This window comes from Diceros bicornis, chromosome 5 (genome assembly GCF_020826845.1).
Source record: "Diceros bicornis minor isolate mBicDic1 chromosome 5, mDicBic1.mat.cur, whole genome shotgun sequence".
Classification (NCBI taxonomy): Eukaryota; Metazoa; Chordata; class Mammalia; order Perissodactyla; family Rhinocerotidae; genus Diceros; species Diceros bicornis.
Window position 1 is genome coordinate 69,629,495 of NC_080744.1, and position 14,678 is coordinate 69,644,172.

Below are 14,678 nucleotides of genomic sequence, written 5' to 3' on the forward strand. Positions count from 1 at the left end.
GTTAATATCCAAAATATATAAGGAACTCCTATAACTCAATAGCAAAAAAAGAATCTTAAAAAATGGGTAAAGGACCTGAATAGACATTTTTCCAAGGAACGCATACAAATGGCGAACAGGTTTGTGAAAAGGTGCTCAACATCACTAATCATCAGGAAAATGCATATCAAACCCACAAAGAGATATCATCTCACACCTGTTAGAATGGCTATTATCAAGAAGACAACAATTAACAAGTGTTGGCAAGGTTGTAGAGAAGAGAGAACCCTTGTGCACTGTTGGTGGGAATGTAACTTGGTATAGCCATAATGGAAAACAGTACAGAGCTTCCTCAAAAATTAAAAATAGAGCTACCATATGATCTAGCAATCCCACTTCAGGGTATATTGTCAAAGGAAATGAAATAGCTATCTTGAAGAGATATCTGCACTCCCATGTTCATTTTAGCGTTATTCACAATAACCAAGACATGAATAATGGAAACAACCTAAATATCCATCAGGAGATGACTGGATAAAGAAAATGTGGTGTATACATATTCAATGGAATATTATTCAGCCATAAAAAAGAAGGAAATCCTGCCATTTGCAACATGGATGGATCTTGAGGGCATTATGCTATGTGAAATAAGTCAGAAAAAGACAAATACTGTATGATCCCACTAATATGTGAAATCTAAACAAGTCAAACTTACAGAACCAAGGAGTAGAATGGTGGTTGCGAGGGGCTGGGGGGTACGGTAAATGGGGAGATGTTGGTCAAAGGGTATAAACCTGCAGTTATAAGATGAATAAGTTCTGGAATCTAATGTATAATAAGGTGATTATAGTTAATACTGTATTATATACTTAAAAGTTGCTAAAAGATTAGATCTTAAAGGTTTTCACCACATGCACACAAAATGGTAATTATGTGAAGTGATGGCGTTAACTAACCTCATTGTGGTAATTTTGTCATATTTGTGTGTATCAAATCGTCACATGATACACCTTACACTTACACAATGTTATAGTCAATTATATCAATGAAGCTGGAAAAGAAATTTTTAAAAGGGTAGTTACCAGAAAAAAAAAAGAAAAGAAAAAAGAAGACTTTTTTTAAAGCTGTAGTAATTAAATGGGTGATGTTGGTACAAATAGACAGATACATTTATGGAAAATATTAGCCCATAAACTGTTTTATGTACATATGTATATGTATATATGTAAAACACCTACATGTACACGTATACATACGTACAGAGTATGGCTCTTGGTATATGACATAAGTTGCATATTCAATAGTGGAGAAAGAATGGACCCTTCAGTAAATGGGACTGGGACACTTATTTTTCCATATCAATCAATGAATGAATGGGTATATGAGTAAGTGAAGAGTGAGTGATGGATGAATAAGATCCCTATCTCACACCATACTTGAAAATTAATTCCAGGATAAGTTAAAGACCTGTTTGTGAAAAAGCAGAACTTTTATAAATTAGAAGAAATATAGTATATCTTTATAACTTAGTTAGAATATAATTTAAGATCCTCCAAGTATATATAATTAAGGTAGCATGATTGATCACATTAAAGTAAAAAATAAAATTCTTCGAGAAACAATACATCATAAACAAAGTTACATGCCATGAATGAAAAGAGGATATTTGCAACACATATAACTGGCAATTGGACTAGAAAAATATGTTAAAATTATCCTATAAATCAATAAGAAAAAAGTCAACTCATTAGAAAATTGAGTGAAGTTATGTAAAAAGAAATCCAAATGGCCACTAACTATTTAGAAAGATGCTCAACCTCATTAATAATTAGATTTCTGTTAATTTAAAGAAGATATCATTTCACTCCCATTATTCTGGCAAAAATTGAAAATACAAAATACTAGGTGTGGGAAAGCACATGGTGAAAGGAATCCTTCATACACTACTGGTCAGAGTGTAAATTGAGACACTACTTTGTAGAGCAATTTGGCAAGATCTGGTAAAGTTGAGGCTGTGCATGCCCTATTTCACCCCCAAAATTTTATTTCTAGGTTTAAACTTTGGAGAAACTCCTATACCTGAGTGAAGTGAGATCTATACGAGGATGTGTGTTACACCATCATTTTAATAGCAAAAGCCTGAAAACAATCTAAATGTTCGTCAGTGGGGAAATGTAGTAGGAAAATGAATAGGTTGCAACATTGTCATGTAACAGAATACTATGGAGCAGTTTGTTTATTCATTTATTTAAGAAACATTAATGAACTTTCCAGCGTGTACTAAACATTTTGGGTACTGAAGATATGATGGTAAACAAAGTTTTTTAAATCATCAAACTTAAGTTTTGGCATTTAAAATGAATGGAGGCAACAAGTGCATTCACTTTGTGAAAAATCATCAACCTATGTACTTATAATTTATGCACTTTTCTGTATGTATACTTAAGTAGAACAGTTACCCTAAAAAACTAGTCAAAACAATGTTGACCAAAAAAGGCAAATTGCAAAAGTCTACATACAATATACTACTATTTATGTAACATTTTAAAATACTCCGAGAAATGTTATATTGCTTGGGAGGCTGGGAGGGAAAGTTAGATAAAAGTATAAAAGCACCATTAGGAAGAATACATACCAATTCAGGATAGTCATTACTTTTGAGGGAATGATAACCCTATTTTTTGTTTTGGTTTGTTTTTTAAAAATAAAGCAAATTTGAGAAAATAACATTTATTAAATATGAGCAGTGGGCACATAGATTTTGGTTATGTTATTCTCTATCTTTTGTGTATATTTGACATATTTCATGATTCTGAAAATCAGTAAATTAAGGGAAGGAATCAAGTATTTATTCTGCCTTTCTTATATTGATAGTATCTCAGGGTTACCAAGTAGTTGATATTAATAAATTCATAAAGAATGATGAAGATAGAAAATCACTACTTTGGAAATCCTCTAATGACATGAATCTAGGTAACAACCTTCAGTGGATACTAAAACCATCAGGTGTACGGTTAATTGCAGTCTTTCGTAAACACACACGCACACGCACACACACATCAACCTTAAAGAGACATAATTCACATACCATACAATTCACCTATTTAAAACATACAGTTCAGTATTTTTTAGTATATTCACAAAGTTTTGCAGCCATTACCACAACCAATCTTAGAACTTTTCCATCGCCCTAGAAAGAAACCCTGTACCCACTAGCCGTCACTCCCTATTTCCCCCTAGCCTCCCCATCCTAGGCAACCACTAGTCTACTTTCTGTCTATATAGATTTGCCTCTTCTGGAAATTTCATATAAATGGGATCATACAATGTGTGCACTTCTGTGACTGGCTTCTTTGCCTTAGCATAATATTGTCAAGGCTCTTCCACATTGTAGCATGTATCATCAGTACTTTGTTTCTTTTTATTGCCAAATAATATTCCGTTGTATGGATATACTACATTTTATTTTGTTCATAGACATTTGAGTTGTTTTTACCTTTTGGTTATTATAAATAATGCTGCTGTAAACATTCACGCACAAGTTTTTGTGTGGCCATATCTTTTCATTTCTTTGGTGTATGTGTCTAGGAGTAGACTTGCTTAGTTGTATAGTAAATTCTATATTTAACTTTCGAGAAACTGGCAGACTTTTCCAAAGTGGCTGCACAATTTTACTTTTCCACTAGCAACATATGAAGATTCCAGTTTCTCCACATTCTTGTTAATTTCTTCTTTTTAAAAATAGACGTCATAGTGAGTGTGAAGTGGTATCTTGTGATTTTGGTTTGCATTTCCCTGATAACCAGTGACATTGAACATCTGCATGTGTATATGGGCTATTTGTCTGTCTTCTTTGAAGAAATGTTTATTCACATCCTTTGCCCATTTTTAACCTGAGTTATTTATTGTAATTGTTAAGTTGTAAGTGTCCTTTGTCTGTTCTGGGTATATGTGCCTTATCAGCAATATGATTTGCAAATATTTTCTCCCATTCTTTGGGTTGTCTTTTCACTTTCTTGATGGTGCCCTTTGAAGCATAAAAGTTTTAATTTTGATGAAGTCCAATTTATCTATTTTTTCTTTGGTTGCTTGCGGTTTTGGTGTCTTAATCCAATGTCATGAGGTTGAAGTCTTAGTGTTCATGGCATTAGGGAATTCCCTACTTTATGAGCACAAGCCTTCCCAAAATAGAAACCAGGAAACAGTTTTTCCAGCCTTTCTTGCACCTTGGCACAGGCATATAATCTAAATTCTTCCAGTTAGAAGCACCCACGCTAGATTTTGAATCAGAATCTAGGAAGGTAAAAAAGAAAGGCGCTACAAAGAATCCATTCCAGTAAGGGTAGCAGCAGAAACATCCGGTTTCCGGACGGTTTCCGGATTTCAACATTGACAGAAGTTAGAGGTGGTACACAGTTCCTTCTGTCACAGTGCAAACTACAGTGCTGTGCCCAGCGGTTGCAAGCACAGTGTCTGTACTGAAAATCTCCATCTTACCATCAGTGATCCATTCCTGAAATGAATTTATGATCTTTGAGGATGCTAACTGGGAGCCTACTTCCCATTATTTTAAATGAGAAAAAAATGCATTGAATGTCCATCTTAAACCCTAACCAATTTCCTAAACTGTACTAAAACACAATAAAATGTATTTATAAATAATAGACACTCATGGTAAGATGTAAAATGTTTAAAACATCGTAACAATTAATATGGTTGTTAATATTTTACATTGCATGCAGTAGCATGTTACACATCCCCTTTGTTGACAATGCCATTTTCAAAATGTCTACCTGGGATCCTGATGTCGTACCAGTTCTCTTTGGAGTATAATCCAACTTGCATATCATTGTATTTAAAATGTACTGAGTTTGGGGTATATATAAATTTTTGTGTATATGTATCAACTGAAAAACTTTATTGAGAGATAAGTATGTTCTATGAAGTTTGGGCATTAAAATCTAAGAGGCATTCTGCCAAGAAAATGTTGTCCATAGAAACATTCTTCAGAGGTATGCCTATTTTTATTGAGCACCTGTAACATGCTGGGTACTGTAGAAGGGGTGCAATTTTTGTCTACAAGCCCATATTTTAAATAAAATATGGTTATGTTTCCTAATCCTGTCCTAGATACCTAAAACTTATATAGAGGGTAACCTTTTCTTTAACCATCTAAGCTCTACCTACTCCTCTTACTTGATGGAAAATTGTAAAACAGCTCCTCAGATGAGTTCTGGATTCGAATCCTAGCTCTGTTCGGGCATGTCCCTGGGCAAGTCACTTCCCTTCCGTAGGCTACAATTTCTTTATAGTATAAGTAGATTAATTTAGAAGATCTCTAGGGTTCTGTCCAGCTCTAAAATTATTTGATGTTTTTCTTCAAACACATCATATATGCGGATCCTATAAGCAGAAAATATTCAGATGAGTGAAACAGTTCTTAAAGCTTCTCCCATCTAGAATGTTCAGATTTTTCCTAAATAACTTTTATACTGCAATCACTCTCAGAAAAACCCAGGTGTTCCCCTTATTTAGAAATTATATACTAATCTTACAGGGTAGGAAGACAGTGATCAAAAATTGTTTTTGTATCTATTTTGTTAATTTTAAATGTTACCAGCAAGTATTAAGAAAAAGCACATGAACCACAAAATTGATTAACTTTTTATCATATGTGTTTCTAGGTGAGTGTCTGTAATAGGAAAAGGGCAACGGGAAGATAAATTTGGCAGTGTTAATAGGCAAGCCCTCATTGGAGTATTTTTTTCTTTTTCCAAGCATTACTCTGCCACCAGTGAAGTCTCATTATTTCTAAGTGTCCTAATCAATAAGGTCATGAAAGATTGATTTCAGGAGCTGTCACTGTGTTTATGACAAGAAGCATATAGAGTCATTTATAGGAGTAGGCAGTAATTCTCCTGTTAACTAGCAAGTCGGGGAATCAGTAAGCCCATCTTACATGTCTTTAGGTGGTGAAGAGAATCTCAATGGTGTCCATCACTGACAGAGGAGAAGACTAATATTGTTAATTGAATTTCTCTAAAGAGAACAAAAATATACCATCGTGGGGGGAAGAGGAGAAGGAGCAAATCCATACAAGTCTCCAATATGTATGAGTTGATTGCATTGATTTTCTTCTGCTAATGGCCTGGGATGGATACAGAATTGTCCTCAGAAAATATAAAGTTGATTACAGCAGATCCTCTCTACTTAAGACTTTCAGAATTGCAGCTACCAATGTTTCAAACAAAAATATATGTATTTAAATATATATAATTTTAAAATAAAACATTTTAGTTTTATTCTATTAAAGTAATGTGTGTTGTAGAAAATGTGTAACATTTAAACATTTTCTTATTATTTCTTATGAACGTGATTTTAAGGACCATACAATATTCTATCATATGAGAGTACTATAATTTATTTGGCTAATCCTCTGTTTGGGGGACTTTTAGGTTTACAAAGCCTTTTTTAAAGAAAAGTAATTTTTATTACTATAATACATATTCACTGTTAAAAACAAAATTAAGCAATACAGGAATATATAAATAAAATAAGTAAAAGCCCTCTCATTTTTCCCTCCTGGTCCTTCTCCTTAGACATAGTAACTGTTAATGGTTTGGAAAATATCCTTCTGTGTTTGTCTGCATATTCCTGTACATGTACATACACACATTTTTTCTTATTAAAAAAAATCAAGCTATATGTATTGTTAGTCCTTTCTTTTCAGTTAGTAGCATATTGTGAATATTTTTCCATGTCAGCTCGTGAAGATCTACCAAATTCTCTCCTTTTTAATTAGATGGGTTTATTTTTTAATTAAAAAAATGGCTACACATGGCTTAAAAAAATTAAACCATCCAAAAGAGAATACAGTGAAAAAGAAATTCCTTTTTACTTTGCCGTGAGAATTCTTTTTAAAGATAGCATCGTATTCCATGGAATAGTTGTGCCAATAACTTATTTATCCCTTTTACTATTGATGGACATTTGTTTGGATTGTTTTTGGAATTTTGCTTTTTCAAACAATGCTTCAGTGGACATCCCTGTACATATACCATTGTGGACTTGGGCTTATCTTCCAGGATAGGTTTACTAGAGGTGGAATTGAAATTTTGGTATAAAAAAAGCCAGATTATCCTTCAGACTTGTTAAAAAGTAGTAACCTTCTTAACCAATGTAATTGGGATCAGTAGTTGGTCAGTTAAGCCCAAATGTCAAACCAAGGAAATCATAATAAATGACACCTAAGTACTTTAAATATTTTATTTTAATGTAAAATATTTAAGTTTATATTCACCAATCTTCTGATATAGGAGCAAGGCTTTTCTTTGTAAATAGTGCTTTTCTTGGGTATTCCATTTAGTTATTCTTACACAAGTAATACCTATAATATAATATCTACAAATTACATGTTCACATTTTTTAAGTGTAAAACAATCTGAATTCATGATTGGTCCTCTAGATTTTTACCTTTTTCCATAGTCCTTTCATTTGTCTTAATTACACCTAATTTGCTGGAAATTTAGTATGGCACTTGCTATTACTGAATCTTTCTGAAGCATTCAACTTAGTTTTCATGGAAACTTTTTTTCTAATATGTCATAAGTTTACTTGACATTTAGCTAAGTTACATAACATGGTAAAGAGTCAGTTGACATAAACTTGTTTGGGAACAGATAAAACCTACTCATGATATCACTCAGAGGCAAGAATGTTCACTGGGATATAGGCATCAGTCTGCATGTTTTACAGAGGAAATGGAGAATGTCCCTTAAACCATCATTTTGGGTAAGTGGAGATCAGCTAAAAGAGTTTCGTACTATACTAATTCATACGCCTATTCATGGTTTGCAAGAGTCCATTTCTACTCATCCTTGCCAACGTTAGGCATTATTAATCCATAAGGCAATTGAAAGCTGGAAAATGTTTGTCAGTGAACAGCAACAACAAAACCCTAGCATTTACTGAGCATCTACTCTTGTAACACTTTCTAGTGTTATCTCATTAACTCATTTTAGTAACTCTATAATGTTATCTAATGTTATCCCCATTTAAAAAATAAAGACTTTAAAACAGAGAGAGATTAACTTGGCCAGGGTCACATAGTAAGTGGCAAAGCTGAGATTCAAAAATATTTTTAAGATATTTTTATTTGATATAATAAGTTTACTGCATGAATGAGATATTCAGTATTTCCATGTCATATATTCGCACAAGAAGTTAAAACATTCTGGCAGAATATAGAAGTATTCTCTGTGGTATATGAAATGTATTTTCCTTTCATGACATATACTTTCAGAATGGTTTATAAAATTTATTCAATAAGTACAAATTGAGCCTACAAGGTACTTTCCTGTTTTTACAAATTATTGGAAGAGAATGATAGAATGTCAGAAGTTAAGTGATCTTAACAGTTACTTAGCCAACTTGCTCACTCTCTTATTTGTGGAATATACGAATTAAGTGTGCTGATGCTTTAAGTCTAAAAAGGCCTCAACATTATAGATTAAAATTGGAATTTCCTACACTCTTAGCAGAAGAAGATAACATGGTCCTGGCATGGGCATGATAAACCAATCAGTCTATAATGATAAATGTCAAATTCATGTCTACAGACCTACTGAATGTGTCTGCTTTAGCATGTTTTCATAGCATAAGTTAAGACCTGTATTTCTCTTTACATTGAATTTTACCTTTTATTATAGGCGGTATCCAAATGTAAATGAGGGAGACAGAGACACACACCAACTTTCTAGGCCACAGTTTCTGAAAACTGTTTTATTTGATAATTCTCTGAATTATGGGTTACCTTGAATTCTCACATATTCCATCCCCAAGATGATGTTTTTGGCATTGAAATTTCAAAAGAAGAAAAGTTATTCTTGATTTTACCCTATGCTCTTAAGTTTTTTTCTAGAAGAAAAAGTATTAGTAAATGGCAAAGTTTTTTGAATAAAAATGATCTACAGATCTTGCTGACTACTTGTATAAGTATTTCTGTAGGACACATTTCTAGAAGTAGAATTACAAAATGCACATTGCATCCAGTCTTTTGTGAGAAACACTTCTTCTTTCCTTGTCTTTTGAGACCCCAGGTTAGAATTAAGTCCTAAAACATGTAACGTGCTATTCAACTAGGCAGCGAAGGAGAGGGCTATAGTCCCTTCCCCACTGCGAATCCTGGCCAAGCCAAGAAAAAGAAGGCTGTAGGAGTGCAGCCTCTATAGCAAAATAAAAGATTGGAAATTCTGTTATTTAAAGACTAGCTTATATGTCATATCCCCTGGAAGCCTTCCCTAGCAGGCGGCCCCTTCTATACCCATACACTCACACACACCTTGTCTGTCATCAGTCCAGATGAGGTGCCCTTTCTTTATAGTCCTGTCCATCCATGTTTACCTCTCATAGCATTTATCATTAGTGTATTGTAGTGGTTCTGAACTCTGTGCCTCAGAATTGCTTAAGAATTTTTAAGAAGTAAATACAGATGACTGGGTGATTCTCTCTTCTTTTTTGTTGTGTTTGAAGTTTTTTATCGTAATCTGAGATGCAGCCATGGTTGAGAATCATTGCTGTACCAAAATAGTTCATTTGCTTGTTTGTCGTCTTATAGGATTGTAGAGTCCTTGAGGATCCTTTTGTCTCTCTATCCCTAGAACCTAGCCCAGTGTCTGACATATTACTAGATACTCAATAAAGAATCACTAAAGAAACCACAATTGTTTTCATAAAAAGGTCTAAGATACACTATTCCAATTTCTTTGAGGATAGAATGAGAAATAGGCCAAAATACACAGCTTTATAGACTATGCATTAGGAAGACTTTCTTGCCTATAAAGGTTACTAAGCTTTATAATAAATAGATAATTTATAAAGAGTGTGGACTTCCTTTCTTGAGATGTTAACTAGAGATTTTGACCTGTACACTGGAGATTTAGACTTTGGGGCCAGGACAAAGTTGGTGGGAAAAGTTAGAATAATATGGTTCCAGGATGAACAAAACCAAGACTATAAAGTATTTACCTGAGGCTGTTCTAGTGTAGCCTGTGTCTTAGGTGTAAAAATGGGGCTGAGCATTTTGCCTGGTGTAAAAGGCAGAGGCAGGGCGGAAACAGAAGAAAAATAGTAAGGCTGTACTTGGGAGAAGCAGAAGCAGATGGAAACTGGCAAGCAGACTGGGTCAAGAAGTAAGTTGGAACCAGGCTGTGGCTAGAGAGTATTGTTGAGCTCCCTCTTTTTTTCTGGTATTGGGTGTGTGCAGGGACAGCCATGGTAGTTTAAAAGAAACTATGGAGGGCTTAACATATAACTAATATTCTATGAAAAACAAGACTGAGCTAACCAGTGTGGGAAGAACTAGACTAGATAAACAAATTCCTGCCCTTGTCTTTCATTTTATAATTGCATGTTTTACCAAATGAATCTAGTGGTTTTTATTTAAAATATAATGATACAATATGAATAAAGCTGTGTCAGTTTTTATTTTAGCTGATATGATCAAGGTAAAATATACAGATTCTTTTGTTTTCGTTTGCATAGTAGGAATATTTCCCTTCTTCAATCTTTTTTAAAAAAGAGTTCTTTGCAATGCACTTTACATATTAAAAATATTGGCAGAATGAATAAAGATTAATCTAATAAATCCACTAGAAAAAATTGACTTTAATTCGCTCTATAGCGCAGTATGAATTGCCTTATATAAAATGTAGAAAATAATTTAATTGATATTTATTTTAGACTGTAAGAAGCCAAGCACTTGGTTTTGGACTCTGACTTAATATTTTTGTTAGGAAGTCTTGGGGGCCGGCCCCGTGGCGTAGCGGTTAAGTGCGCGCGCTCCGCTGCTGGCGGCCCGGGTTTGGACCCCGGACGCACAGCGATGCACTGCCGTCAGGCCATGCTGTGGCAGTGTCCCGTATAAAGTGGAGGAAGATGGGCACAGATGTTAGTCCAGGGCCAGTCTTTCTCAGCAAAAAGAGGAGGATTTCCATGGATGTTAGCTCAGGGCTGATCTTCCTCACACACACACAAAAATATATGTATATTTGTTACCAAGTCTTGAAATGACCTCCATTCCATTTTATGAACACTTTTTTTACATATTTAGAAATAAAAAATTTTTAAATACCTGTTCTTCATGTTAAAAGTCATTATTAAACTCTAAGTATATGCAGCCCAAGAATACAGATGTAAGAATTGTAAACATGTCTAGACTGTCATAAAAATTCAGTCAGCAATATTCTGACCTTTTAATTTATGAATAAAAATATAATTTAACCTTATAATTTGTAATTATAAAATAATAGAATTTGGTTTGAAGTGCCATCTTAATTAAAAGATAACTTGAAGTCTTCCAAAGAACTGGACTGCACTTGTATAACTTTTATGCACTGAACTTGCATGATTTTTCAGGAGAGCTGTACAAAGAAGTATTAACAATTATCTCCCATAGAATTGAGGAAATGAAAGAATAGGATTCATTAAATTTTATAGAAAATTAGAATTATAAATTTCATTCCATACTCTTCCACTTAAAATCATTAAAAGAAAAACGGAAATTAAGGTTAACAGATTTTAAAATTCTGCTCCAATTAAAAATTCTTCTTTAGAGTAAAGAGAAAATTTTACCCTTTTTCTACTGGTTAATAACTATCCTTCAGAGTAAAGAAAAAATTTTACCATTTTTCTACTGTTTCTAATTCTTATGTCTCTCATATTACTTATTCTTGCCTCAACTAAGTTGCGACAATATCTTTGATGCATATTTTTTGAAGACTGATGACAACACTTACGACCTCCCAAAGCTGCTCCCTTGGTGACCACTAATGGTTTATCTAGTGTCAAACAAGATCTTTGTTTTCTTGATTTTAGATAAATTTGCAGCCCACTGCTTCACCAGTCATGATGTCAGTTGTTTACATTTCAGCAAAATGTTTGTCGTAACTTTCAAATACAGGGGAACTGTAGACAGACGGTGTTTATCATGTTGTAGAGACTGTCAGAAATGGTTGGCCTCAACATAACTGAGTTGAGCTCAGTGTTTACATTTTAATCTGCAAACTGTCAGGCCTGCTCACTATAGTGACCAACTGCAGCATGAGAAGATGAATAGCACAGAATTTTTATACTAGTTGCCATATATCGCTCTGAGTTAGTTTTTTCAAAAAATGTGTTTTACAGATGATGGCTGAAGGATGAGAAGAAGCCATTCCAGCTTTGGAAATGATAATATTACTATTTTGGTTAATGACCCTCTTCCAAAAGTGAAATGTGGAAACTCACGTGTAGAATGTGTTTCCTATGTTGATATTCTTTCCTATCATCTCCAAGTTAGGTCAGAAAAATGTGCTGACGACAGAGGAGGAGTTCTTAAAAAGGGGATGTGGCCCTTTGCTTGCACTGTGGTCATGTTAACTATTACAGCCAATTAAAGCCTGTTTCTCAATTTCAGGCATTCACTCAATCATTTATCGAGCAGGAGTGAGGGGCAGTCTATAAATAAATTGCATATTGCTTAAGATATGTTCATAGATCACATATATCTATATAAATATTGACATACTGAATTTTTAACAGTACATGTCCTTCCTGACTGCCTACATGCCATTTTCTCTTCTGAAATACCCGCTCTCTGAAGTCAACCCCTACTCATTCTTCACAATTAATCTTAGTAATCTCCACCTTTACAAAGCCTTACCCTAGTCCACTGTTCGACTTTAACATCCTTGCCCAACTTTGTCACAGCTGCATAATACAATTTGTCATTTCTACTACATAACATAATTACTGATTTTCTTGTTTGTCTCTCCTGCTAAAACTGAAAGCTCCTAGGGCCGGCCTCATGACTTAGCGGTTAAGTGCGTGCGCTCCGCTACTGGTGGCCCGGGTTCGGATCCCGGGCGCGCACCAACGCACTGCTTCTCCGGCCATGCTGACGCCGCATCCCACATACAGCAACTAGAAGGATGTGCAGCTATGACATACAACTACCTACTGGGGCTTTGGGGGCAAAAAAAAAAAAAGGAGGAGGATTGGCAATAGATGTTAGCTCAGAGCCGGTCTTCCTCAGCAAAAAGAGGAGGATTAGCACGGGTGTTAGCTCAGGGCTGATCTTCCTCACATAAAAAAAAAACTGAAAGCTCCTGAAAGGTAAGGACTGTTTTATGTAACCATGTGTTACTAGTGCAAAGCAGGATGTTTGGCATATAGTAGGTGCTAAATAAATGTTGAACTATTTAATTTAGGACATCATATTCCTGCTCTAGAGTCCTAGCATTTATGGCCTCCCTCACTTTGTTCTTTCATTCTCCCCTCTCCAACATCATCACTTATTGATCAGAACAGCATCCTCTATATTGTGCCTGCACCATCCTTCCTTTCTGCATTTCCTTGTGATTTGCTTCTGTAATAGGACCCATTTCCTCGCTTATCTGTCTACTCTTTTCTTCAAGATCACATTCAAGATACATTCGCTTTAGAAAACCTGTGATTAACGCAATCCTTGATGCCTTAGAGAATATGATGAACAATATAGGCCCTCAGGATACTTACTGGAAAAAAATGAATGAGTGATAGATAAATTGATGAATGAAAAGTCAACATTAGCCTGCAGACTTGAGAGAAAAAATATGGTAAACAAAGAGGAAAATAAGTGATGGGAAACATAATGGAGCTTGAATATTAGTCATATATTCCTCTTACTACCAGTGTAGTCATCTCTATGACAAGGGAGAGCAGTGCCACAGAAATAATAAGCCTCAGCTTCTTGCCCCAGATGTGCCATTACCTGAATGTGTGCGCTTAGGGATGACAAAACCTTTTAGCCTCAATTTCCTTATCTATGAAGCGGTTGTTTTGAGAATTCTTCCAGCCTTCCAATCTTAGACTCTTACAGATAAGTGAGAGTGGCAAAACTGTTTTCTGGGTGGAATTATTTGGAAGACTGCTTAAAACTTAGTGTGTGTCTTTGGAACCATAGTGTGGAAGCTACTTCTCTGCTGAAAGAGTTGTATAGTCATAGTGGCAGAGGGGGGACTTTAGTTATTAATTTGACTAAAGAAGATAAGCATTGTAGGATTTCAAGACAATGGTAACATCATACACAGAGAATTTAAATATTTTTTTGCTCTGATTGCCTCAAAGCACAATTATAGAGAAGTAGAATATGAATTAGAAAGTTTTCAGTAACCAGATTTAGAAGTTGGTGGAATCTCAAAATAGATGTACTATTTCTCCAACCCCATAATATTTATAGTAATAATGCTTATATTTGCAGACTGTATCTTGGTTTCCAAATAATCTTTTTCACTCTATTCTTTGTATGAGCAGATTCTCTTACACAAGTTAGACCAAAGCTGATGGGCCAGTAAGAGTTAGAATGAAGACAAGGAAACCAAGGGTACCTGGTCGGGGGTGGCAGGTGGGAGAAACCTTATGTTCTATTTACTCCATCACAGAGAAGATGTGTATTGTTGCTGGGGGATGACTTTGATAGTATGTGTTTTCTACCATGCCCTGATGCCAAAGGGACAAGGAATCTGCTGAATAAAAGAACATGGACACAACCCACTCATCCAGTTCATTGACTTTACTAAAGATTGGTAGATATGCCACTAGCTCTTTGTGGGATGCTGAAGGCTTCCTTTACTCGGAGCCAGAAGATACTGGGAGGTAGAAGAAAACATCTCTCAGCAATA

The 14,678-nt window shown here is 34.8% G+C and overlaps 1 protein-coding gene across 5 annotated transcripts in view; it reads left to right on the forward strand.

The window, feature by feature from the left end:
- Positions 1-14,678, forward strand: part of SCAPER (S-phase cyclin A associated protein in the ER) — a 440,234-nt gene that overhangs the window by 244,922 nt on the left and 180,634 nt on the right. The window lies entirely within an intron of this gene.